This window comes from Sus scrofa, chromosome 4, assembly GCF_054392235.1.
Source record: "Sus scrofa isolate SSC_HxYL_T2T_F1_AM1 chromosome 4, Sscrofa_HxYL_maternal_Yorkshire_Landrace_v2.0, whole genome shotgun sequence".
NCBI classification, from domain to species: Eukaryota; Metazoa; Chordata; class Mammalia; order Artiodactyla; family Suidae; genus Sus; species Sus scrofa.
In genome coordinates, this window is record NC_139386.1 from 126,813,805 (window position 1) to 126,839,582 (window position 25,778).

General features: G+C 41.7%; 1 long non-coding RNA gene across 2 annotated transcripts in view; it reads right to left on the minus strand.

The window, feature by feature from the left end:
- Nucleotides 1–25,778, minus strand: part of LOC110260376 (uncharacterized) — an 878,819-nt gene that overhangs the window by 270,504 nt on the left and 582,537 nt on the right. The window contains exon 4 of one of the 2 annotated variants that reach the window (XR_014844693.1): nucleotides 16,947–17,006. The exons of the other annotated variant lie outside the window; for it this stretch is intronic. This is a non-coding gene — a long non-coding RNA (uncharacterized LOC110260376). The remainder of the gene's footprint in view (nucleotides 1–16,946; nucleotides 17,007–25,778) is intronic. 2 annotated transcript variants of the gene reach the window in all.

The window sequence follows — 25,778 nt, forward strand, 5'->3', positions numbered from 1 at the left end:
AGAAGAGACCAGAAATCAGTCTAATTACCAGAGTGCCAGTTGTGCTTGTTAACACCAGCTTTGTGACCAAATGTTATTCCACAGTTGTCACATCACACGAGGGTTTCATTACTAACATAATAGTGAACAAGATCACATGAAAAGCTATTGATTGATCTGCCACACAAAGGAAGGACACACTCGTCTCTATTATAACATGTTACATCTTAGACTGTAAGCAGCAGATGTAGCCCCGCCATTCCTTTTACAAGAGAAGTGTAATTTAGACGCTGTCCTGCTTCTTTAAGCGTTTGCCAATTAGGGCCCCTTTCCTATTTGCATATGTCATCAAGGGGCTGAAGAGACAAGAAATTACCCTGCTCTCGTTCTTCCTGCTCTTTAAGCCAGACTCAATCGATTCTCTTGAATTGAATCCAGGAGATGCTTGGGGTGTGTGCAGTGTTTACTTTATCAATTGTCATTCCTGGCAATAAAAACAAATAGCTGCTGTGTGTTAGGCTGGTTTCATGTGTTTTGCCGGAGCCTCGGCTTATAATTAGGCAATCTGGAAAGGGAAGAGGAAGGACGCCAACCCCTCTCGGGGCTCTCTCTTCCCTGAACTGTCCGAGTTCCATGGCAGAAAGGTGCCCGTGGTCCCAAGTGAGCCGAAACCATCACCACCACAGTTCTTCAGGCCAGCATGTTCATTGTCTGTCTCGCAAACTCCACAAACCCTTTCACTCCATCTGTGTTTTTCGAGGGAGCAGTCACCTTTATTTTTAAATGAGCTCGAGGAATTTTATAGCTTGGAAGCGGATTCATCGACCTCAGAGCAACCCCCCAAAACAGATGGCTGTCTGCACCGTCTCACCCGAAGATGCGTGATGCATCAGACAGAACGTGGGCTTGCTCCTTACCAGCTCCATTTTCCTGCTTATGCTTACGGAACAGACACAATTGAATGAAAAACATAAAGTACTTAAAATCCATCTACCATTAATAGTTTAATTAAACTGACACATACTTCAAAAACAGAGCGACAGAAAACATTAATTTTGGTTATAAAGGGCATGGCATTATTAAAGTGCAATTAAAAGCAACATTCACTTACAGTTAACCGCTAAAACAATTTAATTATTTAACACTGGATTGTCACTTGTGACTAACTTCCCCTCTTTGATGTGGAGATGGTCTGAGTCCCTGTTGATTGTTATTGTTCGGTCCCTTGAATTCCAAATGCGGTGGCCGCCTCAGAGCAGCGCCGCTTTATTCCATCGCTGCTGGCTGGTAACACGTGGGAAAGGATGAAAACTGAACCGGCTGTTTTGCAGCGGTAATGGCTCCTCTACAATAATAAGAGAGCCTGTGTGAAAAGTTACACCTCATCTGAACACGGTCCCCAAAGTTATGCTTTCTCTTCAGGCACCCTCAACAGTAAGAGGCCATCAAGTCTCACCACCACGGAAGAGCACAGACTGATGCTGGACCTGCATTGCCTGGTTTCCAGCTGAAGATCCCTGACCTCGTCTCAAGTAACCTCAGGCCCTGTTTCTAAGCTCTACGTGCTGTGTGTCCCGGTCTGAAGATGCAGATAATAATAGCACTTACATGAACAGGATTAGATGAATAAATAGATTTAAAGCACTTAGAAGCTGCTTGACATATATTAAGTGCTCAGAAATGTTAACTTGGATCAATATTATGATCATCAAGTTATGAGAATAAAAATGAAGTCCTATTAAGCATAACCTCGAACAGTCAAGGATTAAGTAGGCATAGGTGAAGGTTCCCTTACAAGGAGTAATCCAGCCGTCAGGAGACCACTAAACTGCATGAGAAAAATTCCCTACTCAATATCAAAACTGCCAAGAACATGACAAAGACACAGCAAATGCCTGTGTAGACATTCCATTTGCGCTTGAATTTGTCCTCATGAGTCTGTATGTTTGTGTACAATTTACAGCCCTTAAAATTTTTCCCTTTAGGGAAAAAGCCAAGATTTTGCAAACATACAGTTGACTACCTGGAACCTTTGTCCATACAGATTGCCTCGCCTCTGTTGCAGATGAGAGCACTGAGGCCAGAGGAGTTACACAAGGGGCAGCACATTCAAGACCAAAGCTGGCAGCAGAGGAAGAATTAGAACTGAGGTCTCTTAGCAACCAAGCTAACATTCTTACATCTACCGGTTCATCTCAGTGAGTGAGAAACGGAGGCAAAAATGGGTTCTAGAACTTGCCTTTACATCAGAGTCAGAGGTCTTAGAATCTTGCATTGAAAGATCTCCAGGGCAGGCAACATGTGTAAGATGTCTGAAGTATCACTGTCCAGCTATCAGGAAGGCCACCCAGAATATTTGAACGGAAGGCATAGTGTCCAATAAGACGCATAGCTCATAGAGGTCATTAAAAGGCTTTACATTCTTTATGGTACCAGAATAGACTTACAGTCTTCCGTAAAATTCAGCAGAGAGCTGAGAAGAGAAATTTAGCAACTAACAAAATCTGGGGTAACCGTTTGAAAGAAGATGCACATAATATTTCTATTCCTGTGACCGGAAATAATCGGTCAGTGGTCCTTAGGATACAACATCTGAAAACCTGGCTAGCAGGGGGAAAACAAACGAAAACAAAACAAAACAAAAACAACCAAACAACAACAAAAAAAGCACCTTTAGATTGGTAGACTTTAGGGACATATATGCTAGTAGAGTTTAACTCAAAAATCATCTACTTGTCATAGCTGGAGCTAGCTCCAGGGGCAGAGGAACTGCATTAGTGCCCTTTGGAACAAACATAAGCTAATGATCCAGCATTTGTGAAGCACTCTTTGTGGCTCTGTCAGAACCTGCTAGGCTCCTGCCTCCTCATTCCCCTCTCTGCTCTGCAGATGTTCCCACCTGATTCCAAGTAGCAGTAAAGACCTGCTTATACTCTGAGATCAGGTTGGAGGCTGATCCTTGTACACGCACATATACAAAGAGAATCTAGACACTCCTTAGTACTTACCAATTTAAAAAAAATTATTTGATTGAAGTAGAATTGATTTACAAATTTGTATTAGTATCTGCTGTACAACAAAGTGATATATATATATATATATATATAGTCTATATATAGAGAGAGATATACAGATATATATATTCACAGACTATATACATATAGTTAAGGAAAGAAAGAGGAGCAGGAAGGACAGAGCTGAGACCAAATCAAAAATTAATACTCAGGATACAGGTGAAAGTTGCACTGGGTAAATGGAGCAGGTGAATGACTGACCCTTCTATTTAGTTATCTCCATATCATAATCTAAGAATAAAATAAAAGAAATGAAAGCTCATGACAATTGAGCCACAATCGGGCTTTGGGAATAGCCCAAGGCTATTAACACCTGGGAGTTTCTCCTGCAAGTCTTCTGCCTAATATGTACAGCAAAAGCAATAAATTAAAATAGGAGGCATGTTAGAGAGCTTCCTGGCTGGGCTGTCCTTTCCCCTTTTGCCTTATTGAGTGCACAGAGCTATTACAATGGCAAAACCCAATTTCCAGCAAAAGAGGCTAGGTCAACTGATTTAATTTCACCCAGACAATCTTGCCAGCTCACCCACCGAATCAAACAATAATCCCTTAGTTAGTGGATCAATAGGAAATTAAGAAGCAATTAAAGAGAAATGAAAAAAACTTAAAAATTTACATTGATCTGGCCGTAGGATTTTTTTTTTCCTCTTAGAAAATCAAGATTTAAAAACAATCGAGCCCGTTGTACTCTTCTTGCATTCTGTTGGTTTGAAAATTTCGTAGATACAAAGTTAGTGAAAAGAAAACCTGTAAAAATAGAACTTTTCATTTTAAAACGCAAACCACGAATAACATAATTACATTTATGTTAGAATAGAAAGTGTCTTCTCTTCCTACTGATTTAACCAAACAGCTAAATGGACACAAACATATTTTATGGAAATAGCTGTGACTATGTAGAGATGCTAGAGAATAAGAATCGGTTTTCCACATAATCGTTTCAATTGTAGCACAGAGGCAACATTTCAAAATTAAAACTGTCCCTTTCAACTAAGATCATTGCAGTGCTGACGAAATAACCAAAGCTTAAAAGCACTCATTTCATCCACCAAAATGAAACAAAAGGTTTTTGTTTTTTGTTTTTAAAAAACCAAGAACTCATCATCTGGGGTCCAGTTTTTATCTTTCTCAGGTCTAGTAGTTATAGCTGCAAGGTGGGAACTAGAAATACATGCTTTGGTATAGTTCTCCAACTACAAAGTTGGCGAGCCTTTGACGAACTGTTGAACCTCACTGTGTCTTTGGATCCCCTTCTATTTAAAAGGTGAGGAAAGTTGCTGCTTACCTATGAAAGAGGTGCAGAGGGTGAGCATAAGTCTATAAAGAGCTCAGAACAGAGACATCATAAAATGAGGAAATGGTGTGACTTTTAAAGCAAATCTTTCATTCAAGGATCCAACCTGCTCCTCAGGCTCTTCTAGAAAAAACTTCTTGAGGCAAAGGGAGAGGGCCCTTTCCTTAAATGGATCGCACATAACAACAAGACAGACAACAGTGCAATACAGGTGCCAAGAAAGTTAAGTGCAATACAGGTGCCAACAATGCAGGTGTCCTCCAGCAAAGGACCTCGAAAGAAGCCAGCGGGCCTTCGGCTTTAGGCTCAAGGAGGCACACCCACTGCGCAGGGCCTTCTAATTTCCCTGCTATGGGATAAAACAGCAGACAATTAGAGGCACTGCCTATTTTCCGGGCACTGACTGCTGTGGGGGCATGGACTTCTGAAGGTGCTGATGCTGGATGAAGGGTTGTATACCATAAATGACTGTATTTCCTCGTCTGATTTAAAGGTGTTTTATTAGGCAATATTAGCCATCTTTATGTTTCACACTTCATCCTTCAGATAGAGAGGTATTACGTGAGGAGCTGTGTGGGGCACTTAAAGACCTGCACACCATCAGTGATGCAATTAAAATTGGCATTTATAAAAGTATATTTTGATTCCTAATCCTGTTTTTACAAGTGCAAAATCACATTAGAAAACAATGCGATGCTAATTAAAGCTTTGTCACCCATAAGACCTTGGTGAATTGCATTTGTAATAGGCTCTGATGCAGAAGCAATTTCTGCTGGAGAAACTTAAGCAGAATATGTGACTACATTTCTTGTTACTCTATTAAAATCAATGCTATAGTTGTGTATAGTACTGTCGTGTTTTTATCTCTAAACTGAGCTTGAAATGTCATGTCATCGAAAGTTAAATTCAAAAACTGAAAAACATGTATTGCTTTATATTTGCCTGTGTAAAAACCAGTCCAAAGACCAGAGATACGGTTGACTTTTATTACGTCAACATGCACTTCAGATTATAGATGAATCCAACTTTACAAAACCAAAAGTGACCACTGGAGAAAACAAAAACAAACTGGACCTTGCTCTCATGTTTATATAATAGTTATCTATAAGCTGATAAGATCTGAAAGAAATCACTTTCTTTTTTTTATTCGTACACGGTTCTAAGGATATGGGTTTTGCAGGATCCTTGGATCAGCCTTAACCCCACTCACACCACGGTAATTAGTAAAATCCCAGATGTAATGGGCACACTAACATAAATGCAGGCTCAGTTCCTCTTGGCTTCTGAAGCCGTCACTAGGGCTCTGATTATGAAGAGAGAAGGAAACCGCACAGATTGGAATTTGAAAATCACCCAGAGCCTGCCTTGACCTTGACAAACGGCTACTAACGTTACTTAACAACTCTATGAGCCTAAATATCTGCGTGTCTGTGTGTGTAATTTAAATAGTCCTTGGACGGTGCCATTTTTATATTGAAAAATCCTTCCACAGTAACAAGTAACAAAATCCATAGCATTTTTAATGACTTAGCCAAACAGCGGAGTTTCAGCCATCAAGAATTAAACTAATGTGGCCTGGAGGAAGCAAAATGGGCATGGATAATTAATATCTATGAGAGTAATTATAGGGAAGATTTAAACTCTTAAACAATCTCAGAAAGTGGAAGTACATTAAAACTATTTTAAAATATTCAGCAATGAATCCTTGAGGTTTGTTTCAACATGTGGTTATAGACAAATTCGAAGCCATAATAGAACTCCAGTGTGGGGTATCTTCTACCCTTGTCAGAAAAAAAAAAAAAAATCTATTTATCTCTGTATATGTAGATCTTGATCTTGATGAGTCAGAAAAATGGATCAATGCAGATACAAGAATTTGAAAGAGACGAAATGTGAAATTTTGACATATACGTGCCCACAGCAAATAGGACAGTGAAAAGGTAACCCCCAAAGAAACTAGAATAAGGAGGAATCACTGAATCCGGACAGTGATGCATTAGGGACTTTGAATCAGAAAGTTGAGCACAAGGCAAATAAAGATAGCCTGAGATTTAATGGAAGTGTATGAACAATAGGTGAAAATGAAAGAAAACATCAAATGAATCCATGTATTTGGAAGAAAGAAATGCTCTATCGTAAGATGAAGGATAGTCAGGGGAAGCAGGCAGGAGACCAAAGGGAAAAAGTGCATATTTCATCTTCCGAGGGAGTGGCGGCCATTGAAAACACAACCCATAATTACAGTAAACCCAATAAACAAAGTAAATATAAAGAGCAGAAGAACTGGAAATAGAAAAAAGGAAATGATGTGGTTATTTTCTTCCCTTTAAAGCTACATCGCTCTTCCTTTTGTATTCTGCTTTTCTCATCCTTTTATTTCTCTTCAAGAGGAAGAAACAAGCAAAAATAATTTATAATCATAGATTATCAGTACCCACAGTCCATCTGCTTAGTTTAACCACAACAGAATGTGTGAGAGTGTTTGTTTTGGGGGAGAGACAAGCAGGCACTATTATTACCAATGAAACAATCCAATGTATAAAACCCAGATTCTGTTCAGTAATAAATTTCACTGTCTCTGTTATAATCCTGCTTGAAAATGCTCATAGGAATTCAACTTAAAGAATCCCCCTTCCTTTTTTTTTTTTTTTTAAAGAAGTCAATTGTTTCTGCAATGAATATTCACAATGCACATCCCCACAAAGGACAGCTAATGCATCCAAAAGTGAAACCGGTAAACAGCCACTGGCAATAGAAATTTATGGAATTAGAAAAACCGGACTGGTTAAAATACATGACTGCATTCATTGTTGCAAAATGATTGGATTCATGTCTCATCAAATTTACATTGTGAAGACTGAATATAGTATGATTAGGCATTATTTTAACAACTACATTAAAATACAATTTAAAATAAAATGGCCCTTCATATCATACTAATATCAGTGTTTTAAATAACAAAGGGAATTTTTTTAAAGGAAAGGATTAGCATCTTGTTTCAATCAGTACAAGCAATGAGATTCCAGTTGGGGTCTCAAAGATTCAGGATTTTATTAATATTCCAGAGATGCATTTGTGTTGCCTCTGGGTACACTGAAAAGCCACTTAAACCGCACTTAAAACAGCACTACAGGATCAAATTGATGTGCATCAACCATTTACAATAAAACTTGATTATTATAAAGGCATACATATTTGCATAATTACATGTTTGATTTTTTGATAATGCAGCATACAGGACAAAATGTTGCTTCATGTAGAAACACATCATCAAAAAGCACCATCTGCTGTAGTATTTAATGCACTGCACACTGATCAAAAACGTTGAAGATGGATTTCCGAGTATCAAAAAGAAGAAAGCCTGAGTTGTATTTACACAGGCAGTATGGCTGGCTGGATCATGTAGAAAGGAGAAATAAAATTCAGGCAAAACATGGTATAAAAAGATAAGAGCCACACATCTTCAAACACAGGGATGAGCACGTTCCCGAATGCGGGATGAGAGGTTTGGGTCTCTGTTTGTATGATGTCATCCTCACATTTAGTAAATTCTCAGATTCTGGATTCTATATTTAGAAACGAAACACTTTAGAATAATTGCTCATGAATAGGGTTATCCTTGGAGAGGCTTCCATTATGTGTAGCCGTGGATTTGGAGAGGAGAAAAAAAAAAACCAAAAAAAAAAACCCTCCATTTTTCATTGTGCATGAAAATGAGGGCAGTAACAATGATTATCTTGGATAGGGGATTACACACGGTTCTTTTCCTCTTGATGGTTTTTCCTCTCCAAGAGTCTTCCTAATTTTTATGGAATATACATTTAAAAACTACATAAAATTAAAAGGAAAAAAAAAACAATAAAAACGTAAAAGCGAGATCTATTTTTGTAAAAGAACTGTTCTTAGGAAGAGAAAGCAAGAGAATACATACAAAAAAAATCACTAACATGCAGAATCAACGTTCAACGTGCTTTGCGGAGCACCTAGGAGAAGAGAAGACACACCTGTGGGATGAATAAAAACCATCTGGTCGTGAAGGTGATGGTGTTGTTTTACTACTGGTGAAGTTAAGCTTCAGATCCTAAAGTTCTAGTGTCAAAAATGGAGCTGCACATCTCAAAAGGGAGAAAAGACCTCTTCATTAGAATTCCATTTATTCGGGGCCTACAAGAATTCTTGAAAACCCCACATATTCTTATGTAGGACTTTTTCTATGTGAGCCTCCAGAGAGGCCTGATTGAAAAAAAAGGAATCCTACAGATGAAGAATCCTACAGATGAAGGGTAAATTAGGGACTTTGGGAAAGAGTGAACTTACTCAATTGTTTCCTACCGCCAGTTCCAACCTCCCCGCAACGCACACACACAAAACTGAAATATTACTCTAGTCACAGATTTGACATCACAGACAGGAGAAATCCAGTCTTGTCTGTACTCTGTACAAATACTGGGAATTCACAAAATAAAAGTTAATTAATACGATGGGTTTTGTCCAGTTAGGAGTGCCCTGGTAAGAGAGGATACGTTCTGAGGGAAAGTCCTAAGAGCTTTCCCAAATGAAAAACCTGGGAATCAAAGGGAGCAAGGACATAAATCAGATACTGGGAAATGCCACTGTTTGGAACTGATTCTGGAAAATTCTAGACCTCGTGCTCCTTTGACATCGGCAGCTTCTAACTCACGCTTCCCTGTGGAAGCTCACTGCAGCAAGTTAGATCCACGCAAACAGAAATGGTCAGGTAGGTAGGCTCAAGGGTGGGGCAGGCTGGTGGGCAGAGCAGCCAGCTCTCTGAGGGTGCCCTCCATGGGGACCATGGGCCCTAACACCAGAGAGGCCACCGCACAAGGGCCAGAGTCGCAGGTGCCACCCAAGCACATCTTCTATCTTACAGCTCATCCAAAGATCCAAATCAGCCAGATCAGCTGTCTCGCTAAGAAAGTTTTGAATGACACTCATTTCTTAGCACCTGGAACGTGTGTGTGAGTGTGTGTGTGTGTTGGGAGGAAAGCACTTGGAAAATATGCCTTGGCTTACTAGAAAAAGATGAAAATGAAAATGCATTTTTTTTGGCTATAAATATCAGTATTAGGCTCACCATTTATTGTTGAAGATTTTTTCATTTTTAATGTTTCTCATCAAATTATGAAAACAGCATATATTTAAATTAGAAAATCCAGAGTCTATAGAAAAGGACAAAGAAAAAAATTAAAATGATCAGTAATCCTACTTTTCACTTACTTGGATTTTACATTTCCCATAGCAAAAGCTACAAAATATTCTTTAAAAGAGAAACCAAAACCATTGATTTATTTATAACCCTCCTTTTAAAAATTTAGCGAACTTTTATGATAAACTCAATACATGAGAATGGTATAAATTCAGAGAGCATTGGTGAACTATATGGTGCCCATGCTTCTAACAGCCCTTGCCTGGGCTCATGTGGCCAGTGCTCCCCTCCATGGAGTAAGGACCCAGGGAACGTACCCCCAGATCACTTGTTCAATGTGCTTGGAGAACCAGGGCCCAGAACACTCTGCTCAGAGGTTCACTGCCAAGGGCTTCACCTCTTCCCCGGGCAGCCCAAGAATGGGCTGGGTACACTTGCAGGTCTACAGGGGAGCCCAGGTCCAGCTGATTGTGGATGATGTCAAGGGGGCTTGGACAGGTAGGCTGAGATGTCCACCTGGGTGCTCCTGGGGCCCTTCGTACTGTGAGATGCAGTTTAAGGTGCTAAGGGAATGGGGTGTGTAATAGGAGGAGAACTGGAGGGGACCTCGACAGAGTCTGAAAATAATGTATTTGAACCTGACCTTCTCCGAGATTGTGAAGATGTATCCGTTAAGGAAGGAGACTAGAACACGTCTCACGTAATGGTTGTGTTGGCTTGATTTAAAATCCTCAAAGTTTTGGCATATGGTAAGATGGCCTACATATGTAATTTTGCTCCTAGAACTGCAAATGCCGGGGAACAAGTCTGATGTCAACAAAGACCGCGTTTAGTGGGATTTCTTGCAGGAAAAGCAGCAGTAGTTTCATTCTGAGTATTTCCATGTTTCCTCTTGGAAAACAAACAGTGAACAAGAGAATGTACAAAAATAGCCACAAATTCTATTTTCACTGAAACTAGGAAACAGAAAAGAATTTATAATCTTCCAAATAACTGAGACAAATGGAACTTGCAGGCTGCTCTGCAGAAGACTGAGAAAGAATGGCGAGAAGGTGTCGGCAGGCGGAGGGGCTGAAGGGATGCAGATCTCTGAAATATGCAGAAAGCACACACTGCTGAAGGGCAAGAACTCCACCCTGAGCAGGAACAGCTGGGAGCCAGGATGAGCTCTTACAAGAACTGAATGGTGCCAGAGGCAGCCTGAGAGGTGAGGAAAGTGCCTGGTGGAGCCCAAGGGTAGATCTTGGAATCTACCACAAAACCTAATAAAGGAGAAGTAAATCAGTAACTCAACAAAAGTGCCTTCTAAAAAGAGTGGACGATCAAGGAAGGCAAAGCGTGCACCCTTGTGGGTGTAGGGTGGGGCATCAGCTGGTGTGGGAACCAGGCAAATATAGAATGAGCTGAATAAATCCTCCAGAGTCAAATTAAGTTCTAGAAGAAAAGACGGCAGACTTTAAGGAAGATATCTATCTCTGTAGCATCAAAAGGTGTCTGACCTATAAAGTCTTGAAGGATACACTGTGCCTACTCCTTTCTCCAAGTAACTCTGGCTATTAACAAATTCGAAAAAACCAACTCATCCAATACGAATATCGGACAGAGGATAAGGACAGCACACATACAGCAGCACTGTAAGAAAAAAAATGCTTTTAAAAATTAGCAAAATGATTCTACAAGTGAAGAAATTTCAACAGGAAAAAATATCTAGAGAGCAGATTAAAAGTTACATTAAAATAACACTGAAGCGAAAACTGTTCTAAAACACCACACACCAAATTATGTTGCTTAGACCAAAGGCGTAAAAGATAGAAGGTAAACCAGCTACTGGCAGAACTCAGGAAAGAAATGGGTAAAATCAAATTATTTCAGAAATGAAGATTAATGATTAGCACTTGGGGGAGTAGACACCACAGAGAGGAAAAGACAAGATAGAAACAGGAAAAGTAAAGTGAAACAAATAAGGAATTTAAAAAAAAAAATAGAGAAAAAAATAACTATAGAAGACAAAGGAGATTCAATTTGTGCATTACTAAATTTCCCCCCAAAGTAAACCAAAACAATAAAACAGAAAAAATTACATATAATTAAAGAAAATTTTCCTGAAATGGGAGAATTTCCATCAATTTTAATGTTGAAAGGGCATCAGGAAAACTGACTCCGAATGACCAACAATGACGCTTCCACTCATTCTGTAGGGCTTCTTATCTTAGGTCAGCATCAAAGTTTATTTTTGGCTAATAAGCATAACAAAATAGTGAAGGAAATTTATGTGAAAAGGGGCAATGAAATTTTAATGATATATGCAAAACGACAGCAGCGCCTCTAATAAAGCATGAGTTTGCAGAAATTTTTGGAGAAATAGACACAAGTTGTGGGAGGCTTCAAATTACCACTTTTGATCTGACATATCAAGTGGAATGAACATAAGCAAGGACAGAGAGAACCCAAACAACAGTAGTCAACAAGGTAGAAAAAAATTTGTTTATATAACTGGGAATTGTAAATCGTTCATTACCGCAGCATAATCATTCTATTCTTGCTGAAACTCATATCTGACAAGATTATATTCCAGCGTTATTGTTAACGATGAGACCATAGAACCACTTCCATCAAAGTCAGGAACATGATATGCCTCTTACCCATTTCCTCTAGTACCTATATTATTTAACATTATATGAGGAAGTATTTACTAATAAACATTTTTAAATAGCGATTGAAGACAAAAATTATAAAGAGATAATCTGTCTTTATTGATATATAAGTGTTTAGCCTCATCTGCAAGACAATCAACTGAAGACTACAAAATACATATATATAAATATAAAAGAATTTATTATTTAATGTGGATTAAACATTTCTATCTACTTTCATTTTTATGGTTTTCATATAAAGAGATAATCAAATCGAAAATACTTTAAAACATTAAAGCTTCATTAACAACAGCAAGAGACATAAAATATCTTTGGAAAACTTTCCTAGAAATGGAGATAGCTTACACAAGGAAAACTCTAAAACCCTCTTGATAAACACAATATAAACTTTCAATTTTAAACCTCATAAATCCATTGCCAACATGCTATGTATTTGTGATGGTTAATTTTGTGTGCCAACCTGACTGGACACAGGGTCCACACATCATTTTGGGTGTGTCCGTGAGAGTGTTCTGGATGGAATTAACATTTAAGTAGATAAAATGAGCAAAGCAGATTGTCTCCCCAAATGTGAATTGGTGGGCCTTATCCAATCAGTTGAAGGCTACAATAGACCAAAAGAGCTGACCTTCCTGAATGGAATTCCTTTGGCTTAAGTGATTGAGCTGGGACATCAGTCTTTTCCTACCTTTGGCTCAAACTGAAACATTGGCTCTTCTTAGGTCTCAAGCCTGCTAGCTTTTGTCCTGGGATTTACACCATCAGCTCTCAAGTGATCAGGCCTTTGGACTTGGACTAAAACTACACATCAGCTCTTTTGGGTCTCTAGCTTGCCAAGTCAGATCTTGAGACATCTTAACACTTTGTAATCATGTGAGCCCATTCTTTATAATAAATCTCTTGATAGGTAGATAGATAGGTAGATAGATAATCTCCTGTTGGTTCTGTTTCTTTGGAGAACACTGAGCATATTCAAAGTAAAATACGATGTTAAAAAATAATCTTTTAGTACAATCAAAGATAAATAAGATCTTATTTTTTTTTTGAGGATGAATTTTTAAATGTCAAACTCCAGGTATTCATAGTTCCAAGAACTTTCTATTTTGTTCTTATGCAAAAGGTCAGTAAGTAGAGACAATAACATGCCCACGGAGACCACAGTGGTTATTGGCTTCCTAGTCCTAGGAATGTGGCTATTTCTTGAAGAGTTGCTGAATATGAAAGTTTATCCCAAAGGGGTGCTATCTTCCACTCCTCACACTTTGATCCACATGTCACCTCAGGCCATCTATTTTCAGTCAATCAAAAAACACTTACACGACGTTCTCCTGTAGCACAGTCGGTTAAGAATTCAGTGTTGTGACTACAGCAGTTCAGGTCACTGCCCTGGCACAGGTTTGATCCCTGGCCTGGGAACATCCACATGCCACAGGCATGGCCAAAAAAAAAAAAAAAAAAAAGGATATATATATATATATATATATATATATATATATATACACACACACACACATATAACTGTAAAAACCACTAAGCTAGTCACCAAATAATTACTTAGTGTTACTAGGTGACAAGTACTCTGATAGGCACTAGATATATTTTGGTCAATTAGGCAGAACCCTCTACCAAGTCAAGTAAAAGAAACAGGAAGAAACAAATAGCAACAAAATAAGTAAATAAATATATAATTACAAATTACAGAAACAATCAGGACACAGAGATAAAGAATGGATGGAAGACTGAGGAAGATAAAGTCATCAGGGAACATGTCCCTGCAAAGATGACATTTAGCCAGCACCTAAGGATATGAGTCCCTTATGAGAACGTTAGAGTGAGTGAAGTTCTGAGCAGAAGAAACACCATGTGATGGATTGAGATGAGGAAGAAACTAACCTACCAGAGACAATGTCAGGAGTCAGTGAATCTAGAGTAAGGAGGGTAAGGGAATGCCCTGTAAGATGAGCCTGGGGAGCTGGGCAGGAGCTTGACCGGCAAGGCAGCCACAGTGATGTGCCTGGACTTAAGACAAAGGGCAAAGAGAGATTTCAGGTCAGAGAGGGTCATGCCAGGATTTATGTTTCAGGAAAGACAATTTCTGTGGGCATGTACAAAATCAGTTGGGGACGGGATGGCTGTGTTGTGTGTACATGGAGGTATTGCAGTAATTGGGTCTGAAATCGTGATAGCTTGGACCAGACTGTGGCAGTGAAGATGGAGAAGAGTTGGTCACTGTGAAAGGCATTTAGGAGACAGAGATGATTGGACTTAGTGATCAAGTAGATGTAGAGAAAGGGAAACAGAGGAAGTATGGGTGTCGCCCAATTTTCGGGTCTGAGCAACTGAGTAGAAGATGATGGGGTCAAAGAAAGGGAAGACGGGGCAAGGTGCAGAGGGAGCTAAAACTGGGTCTCTGTGTATGTGAGATGATCATGAAGCATCCACGAGCAGGCGTTACACAGATAAGTATGTAAGTTAGGAGGTCACAGGAAGGTTAGAACTGGAGCTACAAATGTAGGAATTATTGGACTGAAAATGTTATATTAAGTCATGAGAATAGAGATGTCACTTATGGAAATGTAAGACCTGGGGGCTCTTTCCTCAATATCCGATCCAAATACTGAGGAAACGTAATACTTAGAGATATGATACACAGAGAAGATGCAAAGGAGATGCAGGAGGAACACAGAGACTTAGGGAAATGGGGCAAACCAGGGACACAGGTAACCATGTAATCCAGAACAGAATTTTGAGAGGAGAATGGCAAATTACTGAATGTTCTAATGTGTCTTTGCAACATGGAGGTCATTAGGGACCAACTGGGTTGTGAGGATAAATGCCAGTTTCAAGGAAATTACAAAGTGAATATGAAGTGAAGCAGGGAGGGCACTGTGTACACACAATCACACTTATTTTATGAAGTTTTATTGTGAAAAAAGAAAGAAGAATGGGATGAAACTGGAGGGAGAAGTGGATGGATACTTTTACATTTTTCAGTATGGTAATACTAGATTAGGTTTATATACTGATGGGCAATATTCAGTAGAGAAGATATACCAAAAGCACTGAAGTTCCTGAGACGATGAGAAGAATGAACTCCCAAGCATGACCAAGGGACAGGCCTTTGATTGAAAGAGGACATGCTCAGTTATAAGAGGGAAGGAGACAACAGGAATTAAGGATGGGAGTGTTCCAATTCTGTGGCAGAAAGCTCCTCTTCTACTCAATGAAGTGTGAGGTGAGGAGAATGACAGTGCGGGTGGTACCCTCTAGGGGGAGATGATGGTTGAGCAGAGTCTTCAAAGGAGATGGGCACATGGGAGGAGAAATGGGTAGAGTGAAGGGGGCATATGGAAGGCTGTGCCTAATGAAGGCAATCTGTTGACCAAGTGACCAAGTCACTGAACAAGGATAACAGACAGCTTAGTGTATTAGGCCACATTCAGTAGATTCAACAGATTGATGTAGCTGGAGCAAAGGATGCCAGAGCTAAGGTGGAGGGCCTTGGATGAAATGCTCAGGAGTTTGGACTCTGTCCTATAGGTGGGATAGAGCCATGGAAAGCTGTAAGCAGTCCTAGGAAGAATGTCACTCAGACTGCCATGCAGATAATGCATTTGAGGGATGTGGAACTAGCGATAAATCAGATGCCTGGAGTGGTCCAGGTGAGAGAGGGTGATTTCCTGAGTTAAGGCAGTAGCAGCAGGAAGAGAAGGGAAAACACAGATGAGAAAGATATTAGGAAGTTTCCGTCATGGCTCAGCAGTAAGGAACCTGACTATTATCCATGAGGACATGGGTTTGATCCCTGGCCTCGCTCAGTGGTTTAAGGACCCAGTGTTGCTGGGAGATATGGTGTAGGTCACAGACATGGCTCCAATCCCGCGTTGCTGTGGCTGTGGAATGGGCTGGCAGCTGCAGCTCTGACTCAACCCCTAGCCTGGGAACTTCTGTATGTCATGTGTATGGCTCTAAAAAGACCAAAAAAAAAAAAAAAAAAAAAAAAAAAAAGAGAGACAGAGAGAGAGAGAAAGATATACAGGCTTATTTGACAGGACCTAGTTATCAAATAGAAATAATTACATAGGGAGACAGTGAGAGGAGATGAAAATTTAGGGCATAATCCTGGCGAGCAGCTAGAATTAAAGTGCAACAGGGAAAAACAGCTAAAAGGTTGGAGAAGAATTAGGAAAAAAGAAGAGAGGTCACAGAGTCAAGGTAAGAGAGAATTATGATTAAGAACGATCATATCAAAGGCACTCACACATGCAAAGACCACAGGATCTGAAACAGAAAACTATCCATTGCGGCTATTATTTGCAAAAAGGAAAACAAATTACAAAAGGTTTTTAAGTACTGTACAGAGAAAGAAGGAATTCTAAAGAGTCAATCAAAGTCAGTTTCAAGGGAGAGTTCTCTGGTCGTTCAGCAGGTTAAGGATCTGGTGTTTTCACTGCAATGGTGCGGGTTGGATCCCTGACCCTGGGAATTGTGCATGCCACAGGCGAAGCCAAAAAGAAAAATCAGTTTTAAAAATCAGTTTTAAAGGACTCACTGCTAAAAATTTGTTTATCAAATAGTGTGAATACCAATGGTGCCTGTGTTATTTTAGGTTAATAAATATAAAACAATTATGATAATTTTCTTCAATTCACTTGCTAACTCCCCAAACTCTATTTTCCTCTTAAGGTCATAAGTTCCTCAAACATAATTTATGCTTTTATCACAGGGATTTTCAGGGACATAACCTTCAAGGTTAGAAAGGAAATAACTTACCGTACCTGAGAATAGGTTCTGCCACCAGTCAGGCACCGAATCGCCCTAGGCTTTTGTTACCTCACCTGTAAAATGAAGTATTTGAATCAGGTGATTCAGGGTCTCTTCCATGGTGAGACATCTATGAGTCTGTGAATTTAACCATTATCTCCAAAACATTTGAGCAACTCTTGTGATGCTCTTGCAATAAGACTCAGAGGGATGCCTGCCCACCAATTGTTTATGTAAAAGAAGTTTCTTCTTCCTGGGTGTCTCCATTTCCATTTTGTGAAAACAGAGACACATTTGCCAATAAAAAGCCTAGAATTACAGAAACTGAACAAGCAAAGTGCACAAACATCCAGTATTTCTTGACTAGATGAATAGAGAAGTATACACTCAGAGGCTATCTGCCCAAATATACCAGAGGCTACTAGACTTCCTTCTAAATACCCATGACCATCTACCAGTTCTTGAATCTCCAGGTATGAGGAACCCCTAATCTTACAGGAGTGCCAGTGAGTCCTTATTGTTGGCACAAAGAGTGACCGTAGTGCAGCTGAGAATGGAAACCAGTTCCATTCATCTGGGGTAGCGCCAGGCAGCATTGTCAAAGGTCTTAGCTGCAGGAAATACCATCTAGGAAGCTGAAGTTCATGGTTAAGCAGCTTTCAGGGACACAGATGGAAGGAAGAGTATTCAAACCAATTCTGCTGGAATGTAAAGCAATATCAGAGGGTGTCTTGGGAATTTTGCAGGAAAAAGGAAATCTTTTCTTCTCCTTTTTAGGGCAGCACCCATGTTATATGGAAGTTCCCAGGGTAGGGGTTGAATCAGAGCTGCCTACGCCACAGCCACAGCCACAGCCACACCAGATCCGAGTCGCATCTGTGACCTTACCACACCTCATGGAAAGGCCAGATCCTTAACCCACTGAGCAAGTCCAGGGATCGAACCCACATCGTCATGGTTCCTAGTCAGACTCTTAACCCCCTGAGCCACAGTGGGAACTCCAGAAATCCTTATTCGTAATGCAGAGACAAGGGAATGCTCGTCTCCACTGTGCTTGGCTGCTCTGGAAGACTCTGAGCTCCTTAGGCATCTAGGAGACACTGCTCATTTTTTCACCCAACACTCTGAGCCATTTGCAAAGACTGACCTAAAAATTGTCTTCATGATAGTTTTGCTCACAAGTTGTGACACACTCTGCATCATGGACGTGCCAGATCTTCGAGGATCTGAAGATGCCAATTATCTCATTCATTTAATTATGAAACATTTCAGGCATCAAAAATGGTTTTGAGTGTGTCAGCACTTATGTACCCTCTGCTCAGCTTAAGGAGCAAACCAATACAGACGACATTCAACATTGTTTTGTACCCCTGGTGCTGTCATTTCTTTTTCTCCCTAAGGTAATGAATTTCCTGAAATATGTCTGTACCATTCTCAAACATATTTTTTATATTTCACTACACATGGCTGATTCCATAAAAGGTATGCTTCACATTTTTGTTTTTAAACTTTATAAGCATGGGTGTTATAAAGTATGCTAATTCTGCAACCTGCCGCTTCTCTTGAAAGTCTGCATTTGAGGTTTATCCATGTGGCTCGAGTACATTCTTTTTGTAACTGGTCTAGCCCACTCTATAAATGAATCACAATGTAGTCATTATCTCCCTGGACACTTAGACTGATGAACTGCTGTCCTTGAAAGTGGAAATCTTCCATTGCCAGAATATTCCTGAACCCCAGTGGGTGTTTTCTCACTCCGTAATAGGAAATCTCATCTGCAGCCTCCAGGAAACATAAAGACCATTCGGTGAACAGTCGAGTCAGGAGAGGAGGCATTTTGCCTTTTCCTTACTTTCCTAGGTGGAAAAAATTCAGGGGACTTGGTGAAATGTAATTACAACGCCCTTTAATCCTATTTATCCCATAAGGGGATGTTGCTCTCTAATTCGAACACATAAATTAGAGCCAGAAAGCAGAGTACTTTGAAGAAGGAAGGGAGATTTAAGTAAACGTTTTGCAGACATTGTTCGTTCTATCTCAGGGCTACTGTGGAAAGGTCAAATATTAGAACTATTAAGAGCAATGGGCCCACTGTTTTCATCTCACTGTCACACGGCATTTCCCACAGGTGCCCTGGAACAGCCATCTGACTTGGTGCTTTGCAAAACTATGGGAACGCTTTTATTTTTGCACATGTTTACCCTTGCTTGGGTATGCATGTACACAGGTGACTGGAAAAATAGCTACCAAGCAACCACTGTGGAAAGCAGTATGGAGATTCCTCAGAAAACTAAACATAGAACTACCATTTGCCCAGCAATCCCACTCCTGGGCATCTATCCAGAGAAAACCACGATTTGCAAAGACACATGTACTCCAGTGTTCATTGCAGCACTATTTGCAGTAGCCAAGACATGGAAACAACCTAAATATCCATCGACAGAGGAGTGGATCAAGAAGATGTGGTACGAGTACACAATGGAATATTACTCAGCCATTAGAAAGAACGAAATACGTGCATTTTTAGCAACATGGATGGACCTAGAAACTATCATGCTAAGTGAAGTCAGCCGTACAATGAGACACCAACATCCAATGCTTTCACTGACATGTGGAATCTGAAAAAAGGACAGACGGAACTTCTTTGCAGAACAGATGCTGACTCACAGACATTGAAAAACTTATGGTCTCCGGAGGAGACATTTTGGGGGGTGGGGGGATGTGCCTGGGCTGTGGGATGGAAATCCTGTGAAATCAGATTGTTATGATCATTATACAACTACTGATGGGATAAATTCATTTGAGTAATAATAAAAAAAAGAAGAGAAAAAGAAAAATAGCTACCAAAAAGTAGAGGTCATTATCTCTGGGTTTCCTGGATGGGACAGCTTCCCAGATGCCACACTAACTCTGCACCCTCTGTGCTGGCCCAAAACTGGACCCTGGTGACACCGTGGGCAGCTAGACAGTTGTGAATTTGCCCTGCACTAGAATTTTCGAAAAGCCAGACTCTAAACATGAATTCCTTTTGAAATAAGACAAGACCCATAAGAGTTCCCATTTTAAAAGAATCTATCAGATATGCTTTCTGAATTAAGCTATGAATGGAAAGAGATAATTTGTTTTAATTGCAGCTATTTCACTGACAAGATAAAATTGCATCATTTAAGATGCTACTAATATGGTTAAGTAAATTCTTCTGCTGAGATCACTGTAGCCATTTAAAAAGAGAGAATTGGGGATAGGAGAGCAAAGTGGCCATAGCTTCATTTGTCTGGGAACAGCTGGGGCCGGCGGGGGATGGGGGTGAGCTGAGCAGAGCCGTGTGGAATCAACCTGCTGGCCCTCGGTCCCCACGGCCCTCTGCTGCTCATCTTCTCCACAGGTGGTCAGGTCACCCAAACTCATGTCTTCGAGGTCTTTTTCCTCTTAGCATCATTCTCTCTGCCCTGACTCCTCAGCCCTTCAAATTCCATCACAAGCACCCCGAACCCTGAAAGAGAAATTAATTCTAATTCTAACATTATCTGCTATGTTTACTAAAATTCATTTACTCAGAGTTTCAGCCCTTTGCCTATGGATGTGTATTTTCAACTTTTTTTTTTTTTTTTTAATTTCTATGATCAGGACTTCTTGAATCTTTTTTTTTTTTTTTTTTTTTTTTGCTTTTGCTTTCTTCTAGAATCACACCTGAGGCATAAGGAAGTTCCCAGGCTAGGGGTCAAATCAGAGCCACGGCCACAGCAACATGGGATCCTGAGCCCCATCTATCACCCACACCACAGCTCATGGCATCCCTGGGTCCTTAACCCACCGAGTGAGGCCAGGGATCGAATCCACATCCTCAAGGATACTAGTTGGATTTGTTACTGCTGAGCCACAGTGGGAACTCCAGGACATCCGGAATTTTGAAACCCTCTACGGCAACTTCACAGGCACTTGGCCAAGTGAGTCCCACCCAGGCAGGCCTGGAGTAACCTGCAACCCACCACCCATCCGTCTCCTCAGGTGGACAGTCCCCTTCTCATTTTGGCCTTCTTCTCTTTCTCTCGCCCTTCCATCTAAACACTAAGTCCTCCCAGGTTTAGACTTGCCTTCCATTTATCTGCTATGGTGAGCAAAGTTCTAGCATGAAGAGCAGACACTTAATGTTACATAGTAAGTCAGCGAGTGGCGGACTGTGTGGGCATTCCGGTGGAAATTCAGGAGATGCCGCAAAGGAAATTTAAACACCAGACACCACATGAGGCTGGAACTCAGTGTGTTTGATTCATTTGTCTTCATGACAGAAAGCACATGCACCCTTGCCTGGTCCCTAAAGTAAAGCCAGTGGGCTCGACACTAGACTAAACTTCACCTCCTGGCCAAGGTGATGCCACTCTAGCGAACGATTCTTCATGGCAATAGCTCAGCGCTACATGGAGGTTCCTCCAGCTGCCCAAAGGAGCGTGCCACCCTTCAGCTGGGACTTGCTTACTGGAAAACGCCTTGCATAAACCTGCGTTTGTCAGTTTAAAGCCCTCAAGCAGGCAGTTCAGAGCTGGTTCACATGGGGAGAACTGTGAATATTCAGAGGTGTCTTTTCTCTCATTCCTTAAGCTGAAATCTCTCTTAGGAGTCTCAGATAGAAGCTAGGGCTTTAACGCATTCTATTTTTTTTTTCCTCCTGCCAAAATCTCATACCAAACAAGTTCAAGATTGACTTTATTGTCTTGCCTTTCTTCTCCCCCATCCCACAGCCAGTCCTCCCAGCTCGGACATCTTTCTTCAGATCATCTAATTGAGCAACGTTGAGATCCTCTTGGATTTTTCAAAAACTATTCCTCATTCCTTGTGTTGGTTTGCATCACAGAAGAAGAAACTGGGTGGCTTAACCTAGAAATTTCTTGTCTCACAGTTCTGGAGGCTGGAAGGCACAGATCAAGGGGACGGCAGAGTTGGTTCCTTCTGCAGGCCCTCTTCTTGGTTCGTAGAGGGCTGTCTTCTCCCTGTGTCTCCGTACTGTGAGGGGCTCCAGGGGGGCTCATTGGGAAAACGGCTCGTCATGCTGACCCATGAGACAGACCACTTTGATCAAGCGACATCCTGTTTTCGCCACTGGTGCCGACGTTCCCAAGACGACGAGACCCTCCCCTCCTCCAGCGTGGGACACCACACACCTCCAGCTTTCTCGGGATTACAAGACCACCCTGCCATGAGACACCTCCGCCTTGCTCATGACTACGTGACCACCAGAGTCCAGCTGCAGGTGAAAGACAAACTAAACGCCCCCCGCTGCAGGGAACCCCATTTCCCATCTGCGGGGTATAAGAAGGACCTGCCAGAAGGGCTGGCTCTTCTCTAGGCTCTGTCACCCTCTCCCTTTCCCCTCTAATACATTTTCTTCTCTCTGCCTGAACACGCGGCTCATCCTCTTTTTCTCTGCGCGTACCTTACACATACCTCCCTCCCTCTGGGTTTGGGTCCAGATGTCCTCTTAGAAGGTCACCAGTTGTATTGGACTAGGGCCCCCCGCCCCGACCCATGACCTCATTTTAATTTAACTGTCATTTTGAAGACCTAATCTCTAAATACAGTCACATTCTGAGGTACAGGGGGTTCAACCTATAAATTCTGGAGGCACATAATCCAGCCAGAACACTGCTCACCATTCAGTAAGACCTAGTAAAGGCTGGAATCCAGCTCTACTGTTTATATTACATGTGATTAGAGAGGCAGTTACTTAACATTCTGAGTCAGGCTTCTTAGTTCCTAGCAACAGACACTAACTCCGGCTAATGTCATCAGAAAACAAATTTATTAAAGCTATCGGTGGCTAGCAGAAACTCCAAGAGGGCCAGAGAACCAGCTTGGAGATTATCAGACAAACTCTGTATTACACATCAAGACACAGCACTAAACACACAAAACAGCACCAAATACACCGGAGGGCCCAGGTGCCTCTACGTGATTTTCTCACCATCACTGAGAACCTGGCACTGCTGCCACAGTCCCTGGGACCCCTGCCTCCGGAAACGGGGTACAGTTCAAGGATCTTGTGGCTGCTTTCACCGCAGGTGTGTTTCTCGCAAGCCCTCTTTGTGGCTGTAGATTCTGGGTCACACTCTGACACAGGCACATCTGTGAGTGGAGGGTCTTGCAATATCTGTGTTATAGCTATGAGGGAATGTGGGAAAATGAGTATTTGGCATTTTCAGCTTCTGTACTGAAACTGGTTTCTGCCTCTCGGCAAAAGTCACTCACGAAGATGGACATTCCACAAATACAGAAAAGGGTTTAGATGCCGGCCAAGCCAAAAAGCAGGAAAATATACAATACCTCCTCCAATTCTAAGTCACCTTATATATATTATATATATATATTGTATACATATATAGTATGTATAATGTGTAAAATATGTATCTATTATGTATGTATATATGTAGATATTATATTATGTATCTATAATATACACTGTATATAAAATATGTACATGGCATGAAACACTCCTAATACAAGTACCTACTTCTTAGGGCTATTGTGAGCATGAAACGAGACTACATATACGAAAGTCGCATGTTGTACAGCTGAACCCAGTAGTGCACAAACACGAAATGTTTTTATTTTGTCTCTAACTATTCATTGAGCTGGGTTGTATCTCTCTTTGCCAAGATGTCTTGATAACTTGAGTGGGTCCCATTGCTTTCTAGTCACTTTCTCTTACTTAAAAGAAAAAAATCCAAGTCAAATTCAATTCATTACAGTATAGTCCCATTAAAAATTTGGACCTCACGTTCATTTTAATGTGGTTGGAATGACAGAAAATGCCACTTGGTTCAGGTAGAAACTTGGGGGGTAGAAGTTTTAGCAGATGCATGGGTTCACCGTCCTATGGGGGAAATAAGAGGACGTTTGAGGCAGGGCGTTGCCAGGTTCACCTGAGGCTCCATTCCACAAAGAGAGGGACCCTCCGTGATAGGAGGGTCGGACAGGTGGCTGCAGATGGACAAATAAACCTTTGGGGCTCAGGCACTAAGCAGTCTTAGCTTTGGTGCCAGGTGTTTAGGGGAGGGCAGGAAATGTCAGTTGCCCTGCACCTGGAGACCTTGGGATCTTCTGGGCCCAAGAAAAGTTGAACTGGAAGGCAATTCTTCCTTGGTGGGTGGGGAGGGAAAATCCTGATACCTGGTAGCAGGTGACTCTGAGACCACTTTCAGGATCGTTGAGATCACTGGACACTCCTTCTTTCTTTCTAGAAGCTCACTAGCACTCACACATGGCTCCTGGCTCAAGGGGCTCTAATGGGAAGGAGGGCATAGGTTGTTCTTATGCTCCTGCTGATTTTTGGTCTTTTAGGTCTTTGATCCTTAGGTGAGTTGAAGCTGAGGTTGGGGAAGAGAAAGCTTTTTTTTTTTTTTTTTGTCTTTTTAGGGCCACTCCCACAACATATAGAGATTCCCAAGCTAGGGGTCTAATCGGAGCTGCAGCTGCTGGTCTACACCAGAGCCACAGAAACATGGGATCTGAGCCGCATCTTTGACCTACACCACAGCAATGCCAGATCCTTAACCCACTGAGCAAGGCCAGGGATCGAACACATGTCCTTATGGATGCTAGTCAGGTTTGTTACCACTGAGCCATGACAGGAACTCCAAGAAAGGGGCTTTAAAAGCTCTTCCATAAAGGATGCTGCTCTAAGCTCTCTACTGGCTGATGATCCTGGTGCCCAGCAGGCGTTTAACGCTGGCTCCCTGCTGAGGCGCAGAGATGCTCCCGTGACCTCTTTTGACTCCTTCCTTAGTCCCTGCCCCTCGGGGCACCCAATTCAGCCTCTTGGCCAAGAACAGCCTCCTCGGGCTGGTTGAAGGAAAACAGCTCAGGATCCTTCATTCGGCTCATTCTGCCAGACAGAGAGGTCTCCGTCCAGCCCTCTTTCATGGCTGGTCTTTTCTTTCCAGCTTCTTTTGCTTTGCTCAAATAGACACCCAAGGGAGATTAGGAAATCCGTGACCTAAGCAGACATCCAGCTGACAGAGGAGGTGTCACTCCTCCCTTCAGGCTGCCTGTTGCCACGCAAGGTCCCTGGACTGTGTCCCTCAGAATCCACCCTTCCCCCTGGAGAAAAAAATGCTCCTCCAGCCGTGGCTGCTCAGAGATGGGCAGAGAAGCGCCTCAGCACCACCCCTCGCCCGCTCCAGGGGTCACGCCTGGGGCTAAGCGCTCCAATTTCACTTGAGACCCTGACTCATGTTCCTTTAACCGGCCTGTCTGCGGTCTGCTCGGGCCTGCAGGCCCCAGGCTCCAGGCCGGGACTCTGGTGGGTTCTGCACACAGAATCGGGGCCTGCCCTGCTCCAGCTCTCTCCTTTGAAGGATACAGCCTCAATGGCAAGCAGCTGGAGCTACCCCAGGCTCTGTGCGTTTCTGCTCAGAAAGATGACAATGTCCATTGGAACTTGGGCATCAACCTCCCCTCTATCTCAGGACTGTAGGACACGCTTGGGGGAAAGAGCAGAAGTGTGAAATGTATCCGACATGGTCCCATTTTTCAGGTTTTGCTCCCTCCCCCACCCCAAATTTACTGCTTTTGTTCTCATTCCGGATCCTTCACAAAGTCATTTTTTTGGGTATAAAATTTCTGTCCACAGATCCTGGTTGTTATCTGGGAGCAGACTGAGCCTCTGATGGCCTCTGAGCATCAAAACGCCCTGATGGAGTTTCTAGCCAGACACCTTCCACCACCCTGCTGTGAACACCACAAAGACTCTATCAGTTCCAGAGAAGGGATTAAGAAAATTGCATCACGGGATTTTCTCCCCCACCCTTACACCATTCTCATTACACTTTTGTTCCCAGATGTATAACCAC